Below are 7,474 nucleotides of genomic sequence, written 5' to 3'. Positions count from 1 at the left end.
TGTTTGTATATGTATATATATCAAGGATCTAATTTTTATATAGTTAAACACATTGATGTAACTCAGCTTCTAAGAACTTTAACTATGCATGATACAATACAAGACAAGACACTAACATAAATTACAAATTATTTGAATAGTGTCCTCTTGTTCACTTACATTGGTGTCATGTGGCATAAAGACACACATCATATCCTTGCAATAGATCAAAATATTTATTATCCTAATGAATCAATAATAAATGTGGGGTACTTATTTTGAATGTTGAAAGTGAGAATAATTTGGAAAAAGTTGACACTAATTTTATGTCCAAGTCTATTGTTTTAAATGGCAGATGAAAAATTTGAAAAATATTTTATCATTATCAAGCATGTGCTTATCAATAAAAATGTAATTTAAATAGACCATAGCAAATGATAAAAACTGTCATTTATTTATTCATTTACAGTGTCACTCCACTTTGAAATCATGAACATCTGGAATACCACCTCAGATTTCATTCTTCTAGGACTCTCCAACTACACAAAATCCCATATATTTCTCTTTATTATGGTTCTGACAATTCCCTTCACCTCCCTCGTGGGCAATACACTCATGATTTTCCTGATTCAACAGGATATTCGGCTCCACACACCCATGTACTTCCTACTGAGCCAACTCTACCTCATGGACATGATGCTGGTCTTTACCATTGTGCCCAAAATGGCAGCTAACTACATGACAGGTAAGAAATCCATCTCCCTTGCTAGCTGTGGGTTACAGATATTCTTCTTCCTCACTTTGGGAGGGGGTGAGTGCTTCCTCTTAGCAGTCATGTCCTATGACCACTATGTGGCTGTTTGCCACCCACTGAGATACCCCATTCTCATGAACTGGAAATTATGCCTGAGAATGATATGGGTTCTTGGTTCCTGGGGGCAGCTGGTGGGCTCATGGAGGCCACTGCTACCCTGAGCTTCCCATTTTGTGATGCACATGAGATAAATCATTTCTTCTGTAAGGCCCCTACTCTGATGCATTTGGCTTGTGCTGACATATTTGCTTTTGAGTATGTGATGTACAGCTGCTGTGTATTAATGCTCCTGGTCCTATTTTCTCTCATCCTGATTTCCTATAGTTTCATCTTAGCTGAAGTTATCCAGATGCATTCTAAAGAAGCTCACAAGAAGACATTTGCCACCTGCTCTTCGTATCTCTCTGTGGTGGGACTCTTTTAGTGAAGAAATAAAATAAAATTAAAACAAAAAAAACAAACAAGAAGATCTACTTCTTGTTGAATTTCTACTATACTTCTGTTGAATTTATCTCAACCCTGAATGTCACACTATAGAATTTCTAATTGAGCTCCACAATTAATTTCATTTTAAACTTTGTCTGTTCCTCTAAACATGGTCGTGCTTTGAACCAAGGCTAATTTCATTAAATATTGTATTAATATAGTCACATTAAGAAACATAAAGTGAATTATTTAAACCTTCATTGAGATGGAGTAAAAATAGTTTAACATCAAAAGATACAAGTTACAAAAATAAGAATAAACATAAAATGCCTTTCATTCTTAATTATGTTGGGAATTTTGCTTAACATTTCACTTTCATATTCTCATTTGAATGATTCACATAAGTCTGATGCACATTCAGTGTTCTCACTTTTTGAAAGATGTAAACTGGTATGTTTGAGCAAAATCCATGGTTACCCATCACGCAGATCTGAATTGACTGATTTTAAACAGCTTTCAGTTAGGAGAGGACAGTTGTGAAAGTAGGGCTGGGCACTCACAACACTTCTCACACACACAACACACACAAACCTATATGACTGAACCATCCTTTCCCTTCCTAAAGAATAAGGTGTTTCCAATGAGAGGTCCCTATGCTGGATTAAGTAAATAAAAATTTCTGGGAAAAATTGTCTTTACATTAGAATGTGAATTCTGACACCAGAACTTCAAGACTTGGACCCTCAGTTAAGCCAGATAACCTGGGAATGTTGTTTAATATTGTGGGAACCACACAGATCTTCAATGATAAATAATTAACTACTACAAGATGTTACATCAATTTTAGATGCTTAAAGTCTTGTGTAATATTCAAAAATACCCAGTAATGCATAACTGTTATAATAATTATGTGTAAGGCCAGTAAATTAACTGAATGCTTTGGTACATTTACTGTCATAATTAGTTTATTAAGTTATCATTTAGTTGACTTATGAACCTATCAAAAATAAAAATAGCATAATCTCTTAGATAAAACAAATCCATGATTTATGTATCTCTCTGCAGTAGGCTGTGTGTGGGATAAGTAAATTCATTCATTGACTCTACAAACACTCTGAAGGCTCAGTGATGCAGCAAGTGAGGTCAGCCTAGTGGCCTTCACTAAAGCTGATATCTAATGTAAAAGTCAGGCCATACACAGTTCCTTTAACAGACAATGTGCTCTGAGGCCCTAAAGATGGAGATAAAATAGGCTAGGAACAGAGGGTATAGTGGGAAAGGGTTCAGAAATGCAAAACTTTTTCTTAACAAATACTTCATCTCACTTTATTTAAATAACCTAAAATAGACATTTTCTTTCTCTCTCTGACACCTGGATTTTTCTGCTGTACCCTGAGGAATTCCTGTCTGTCTCAGTAATCCCATTCCACTTCACACAATTTCTTTGTATTCCCTTAACTTCCCTCCCCAGCTGTGCTCTGGGGACATGGCAGCACATATCATCCATTAAAGTGTGGATATTTTCCCCTCCATAAGCTGCACAACACAGGACTCCAAGGTGGCAGGTGTCCTCCCTGCTTTTCCTTGGGCCTCCCAAACTATTTATTCTACTTCCCTCTGCAAACTCTCAGTTGTTTTGGAGCAAATTCTTGGATTTGGGCATACACCAATGACTCTCAGTTACTCGGACTGAAATGACACTGACAGAGACACTTTGATATTCTCAGCAATTGCTAGGCACCAATGAGGAGGGATTTTTGCATAGTCTGGGGAGCCAGCGAGCCCAGTATGTTCAATGTAAAATAATTCATCAACAGTGTCCTGTCTTGGGTGTTGTGAAATTGATTAAGTTTAATAAGGTGAGAGAAGAGGACCTTGGGTAGACATTATGGGATAGGTCAGGAATAGATGATTAGATAGATGAATAGGTCACGTTCAGGTGCAGAGGACACATATAAACTGAGACAATGAAGCAGTAAGTCAAATGGGATGGACTGACAGAGTTGTCCATTCATGGAAAGAGATAGAAGTGAGTGATGATGGTAAAGAGAACAAAAAAGTCTCCAGGGAAGGATAGTTTTACATGAACCCTGATATTTAAAGTCTTCTTTTGCTTAGCATAATACACTCTAATGCCATCCATGTCTTTTCAAATGGATTAGTAATCATCTATTGTATATATTTGTACTACATCTTTATTTATTTATCAATCAATGGACATTTGAGCTCTTTCCATGGTCTGGCTGTTGTTGATAATTCTTCTATTAACATCATAGTTCATGTGCCCAAGCTGAATTAAGTCAGTCAGAGAAAGACAAATACCATATGATTTCACTCATATGCTAACTTTAAGAAACAAAACAGATTAACATCAGAGAAGGAGAGAATATAGGGAGGCAAACCATAAAAGAATCTTAAGTATAGAGAAGAAACTGAGGGTTGATGGAAGGAGGTGGGGAGGGGATGGGTCAAATTGGTCATGGGTATTAAGGAGGATATTTACTGTGATGAGCACTGGTTGTTGCATGTAAGTGATAAATCACTAAATTCTATTTCTGAAACCAATATTACATTATATGTTAAGTAATTAGAACTTAAGTAAAAACTTGAAACATACCAAAAATATATTGGAAGACAACTAAAACCTTAGAAATAGTGGGAAAGATTGTTTATGAGGAATAAGGAATATGGGTGTGGCAAATCACAGGGAAAACTAGGTTATATATTTGCCAAATCATGAATCCCAGATAAAATTTCCATCTGGATAAAATGTTATTAAAATCAGTATCTGGGATTTCGTGACCCTGAACCCAGAGAGTCAATAATCTTTTGACATGTTTTACTGAGAGGGGCCACATAGTGTCACAAAGAGTGGGGTGTCTCAGAAGGAATACCCAGACATCTTTCAGCATAAAATAATTACTGATATTCCCAATGAGCTCAAAATTTTAAATTTAATACTAATAATCATCATAATAAAATGGGTTGATAATTTTAAATTAAGAAAGAATTTTATATTCACTCATCCTTTCCATATTCATTCTGTGGTGTTAATAGCTTCACTCAATGTTCAGGAAACAAAGATTTCAACATTTAGCATCTAGTCATAATTATTCTTCCTCTTGGTAGTGAAGCAGTTGCATCAAGAGCACTATATGTCACTCATTGCTTGTGGGCACAAAATATTAGAGAATGTGCCTAAAGCTCTCTAATCATGTGCATTGTTCTGAAATTTGATTGACAAGGATGAAGTACATTGTGGGTTCCTCATTTTATCCAATTCTCCCTTCGTTTTCTGAATATGGACAAATAAGAATTAAATAGCTGAAACTATTAATTCATTAATGTTATATTCTTAGTGTGAATTTGCTATTTGTTATGAAAGCTACCAAAACACATAATGGTATAAGCACTATAGTGTTCTGCTACTTATTGTCATTTCATGATTTATAAACATTTGTTCAAGAAAAAAAAAAAAAAAACTATAGGGGCGCCTGGGTGGCTCAGTGGGTTAAGCCACTGCCTTCAGCTCAGGTCATGATCTCAGGGTCCTGGGATCGAGTCCCACATCGGGCTCTCTGCTCAGCAGGGAGCCTGCTACCCTCTCTCTCTCTCTCTCTGCCTGCCTCTCCATCTACTTGATTTCTCTCTGTCAAATAAATACATAAAATCTTAAAAAAAGACCTGTAAGTTTCATCTGTAGTTATCACTTCTGTATTAACCATTAATTTGCTCCCTTGGTTTTTAGTTAATTGAACTCTATTGTTTTTATCCAGTTGGCCACACTCACAATAATTATTAAATAAGACCATATTTTACTCCTTTATAAAACTGTGCATTTACATTTCAATGACAGAGAATTTCAAACAATAGGGCCCACAAGAAGATACTCAATGCACTGTTATTTAGCATGTCACCTGTGTTTGATGACTTTTAGAAGCAACCGGTAATGTGAAATACAGTCCTGACCCATGACACCATCCCTGACCTATCACTGACTGTGACCTCCCAGTGACATTGTCAGTCAGATGTGACTATAACTCATTTTCACATATTGACAGGGATGAGAAAGCCAAAACTAACCTAGGGAAAAATTTTTAGTTCTTAGGACTGCAGGGACTTGGTAACCTTCTGTCTGTGTGTGAATACATGGCACAGAAATTTCCTAAAATAATCCCCATCCCTACTATAGGAGGTGGATATGGTTATAGCTCTCTCCATTGTTAATTGTTCAACAAGTTTTTTAAATTAGTTTCAGACGTGGAATTTAATGATTCATCAGTTGCATATAACACCCAATGCTCATTCTATCATGCGCCCACCTTAATGTCCTTTACCCAGTTACTCCATCCTCTACCTCCCCTCCAACAACCTTCATTTTTTTTTTCCTGCTGTTAAGAGTCTCTTATTGTTTGCCTCCCTCTCTGTTTTTATCTTATTTTATTTTTACTTCCCTTCCCCTATGTGCAACTGTTTTGTTTCTTAAATTCCACATATAAGAGATATCTTATGGTAATTGTTTTTCTCTGACTGACTTATTTTGCTTAGCATAATATCTTCTAGTTCCATCCCGGTCATTGCTTTATAGTTATTTTAAACAGTGTTCAGTCTCATTTAATTTTGACTAACCATTCCTATCTCCACTTCCATTCCCACTCTCACTAATATTTGGCTTACAGGGTATCTTCCCTTTCTGGTGCCTCTTCATCCCCTGATGACTATGGAGTAGACATGGACTTCACCCAGCTCAGGTGCCACTGTCCAGGCTCAGGTCTGGGTCCTGGGTAAAGGCAGTGCAGCAATGAAGGGCCCTAGCATAAGCAACATCTCTTCAAATGTGGTGATTAGTTCTGATCACTCAGAGCTGCTGTGAGGATCAAGATGACCCATGTAAGGGACAGGATTTGCTAGCTAACAAACCTAGTTTAGAATTGCTAGTAAAATTTACTACAAACACTCTTCCTTACATGAGTCATCTTGATCGTTATCCCCCCCCCATACTTAACCCTCTATCTGTTCAGACATAGAATTATTCTCTTAGTTCCACCAGCCACAACCAATCAAACATCTGATATTGCATTAGATATGTGTGACTTTCATACTTCTTTTATCCTTTTCCCATTTATTTCAGACTTTATTAGCAGAACTAGTGATTCTGTGGAAGCACCATTCCCGTCCCTGAGTGGAAGTATGCGCTGGGGTGTTGTGCATTTGTGTTTGGGAAACGAGAGCTCTGGTTCTGGGTCCTCATCCTATGTCCAGATGAGGAGGCAGCCAGAGTTGCTTTGGTTTCAACACTGTTTGTCTGGGAAAGGTGGAAATATAAGATATCCCAGCATAGGAGCTGGGCTATCTTGTGCTGTAGGTTGTGGGTCCTAGGTGGGGCAGGGTTCCCAGGAACTCTTAGGCTTCTGTCAGTTTTGGGTGACCATTCCTTAATCAGTTTTCCTGGGGTCTGGTAACAGGGAAGAATCTGGCCCCTCACAGTGGGCCTTTCACCAGGCTTTTGAGTGAACATATTGGGCTGGGATCACTGGCAGGTTGTACCCAACTTTATTGTCCTCCATCCTGAGAAGTCAGGGAGGAACTTGTGTTTTCAGTCTGGGGGCTTGTGGTCTTTCCTGTCCTTCCCAGTGGATCCTTCAGGCTAGGAGGCCCCTGTGACTCCCTTGGCATTTCCCTGACCCCTGGAGGGTCCTTTCTGAACTCCTTCCCTCTTTCAGAATTGACCCAATGTGGTGACCACAGTTCACCTGTGTATGTGGCAAACAGGATGTGTTCTGAAGCCAGGAAGGTGTTTTAGGTGACAAAGAACAAAGGACATGTTCTCTACCACCATGGAGGTGGGGATACAGGCTATCCCGTTGGAGATAGGACTGTGATTTTGAGGGAAGGGGCTTCTGATGCTGAATATAGCATGGAAACTTTAGGAGTTCAGCAGCGAATAAAACAGCATTCTCTAGAACAATCAGGTAAGGTTTTTTTTATTATTCTTTAAATATTAATTTGTAAGGGTGTCTGGGCAGCTCAGTTCATTAAGCATCTGCCTTTGGCTCAGATTATGACCCCAGGGTCCATGGATTGAGCCCCACATTGGGCTTCCAGCCCATCAGGGAGCTTCTTTCTACCTATTGTTCTGCCTCTGCCCTTGGTTATGCTTGCTTTCTCTTTCTCCCTCTCTCTCTCTCCCACTGTCAACTAAATAAATAAAATCTTAAAATAAAGTAAAGTTGGGTTCTCAGACCTTCAGAATTG

General features: G+C 38.2%; 1 pseudogene; it reads left to right on the top strand.

Annotated features, from left to right (window-relative positions):
- Positions 1-444: 444 nt before the first annotated feature.
- Positions 445-1,217, top strand: LOC131832706 (olfactory receptor 2T33-like; annotated as a pseudogene).
- The last annotated feature ends 6,257 nt before the right edge of the window (positions 1,218-7,474 follow it).

Source organism: Mustela lutreola, chromosome 5 (assembly GCF_030435805.1).
Source record: "Mustela lutreola isolate mMusLut2 chromosome 5, mMusLut2.pri, whole genome shotgun sequence".
Taxonomy (NCBI): domain Eukaryota; kingdom Metazoa; phylum Chordata; class Mammalia; order Carnivora; family Mustelidae; genus Mustela; species Mustela lutreola.
Note: the sequence above shows the minus strand (reverse complement) of the source record. Positions and strands in the feature narration are given on the sequence as shown.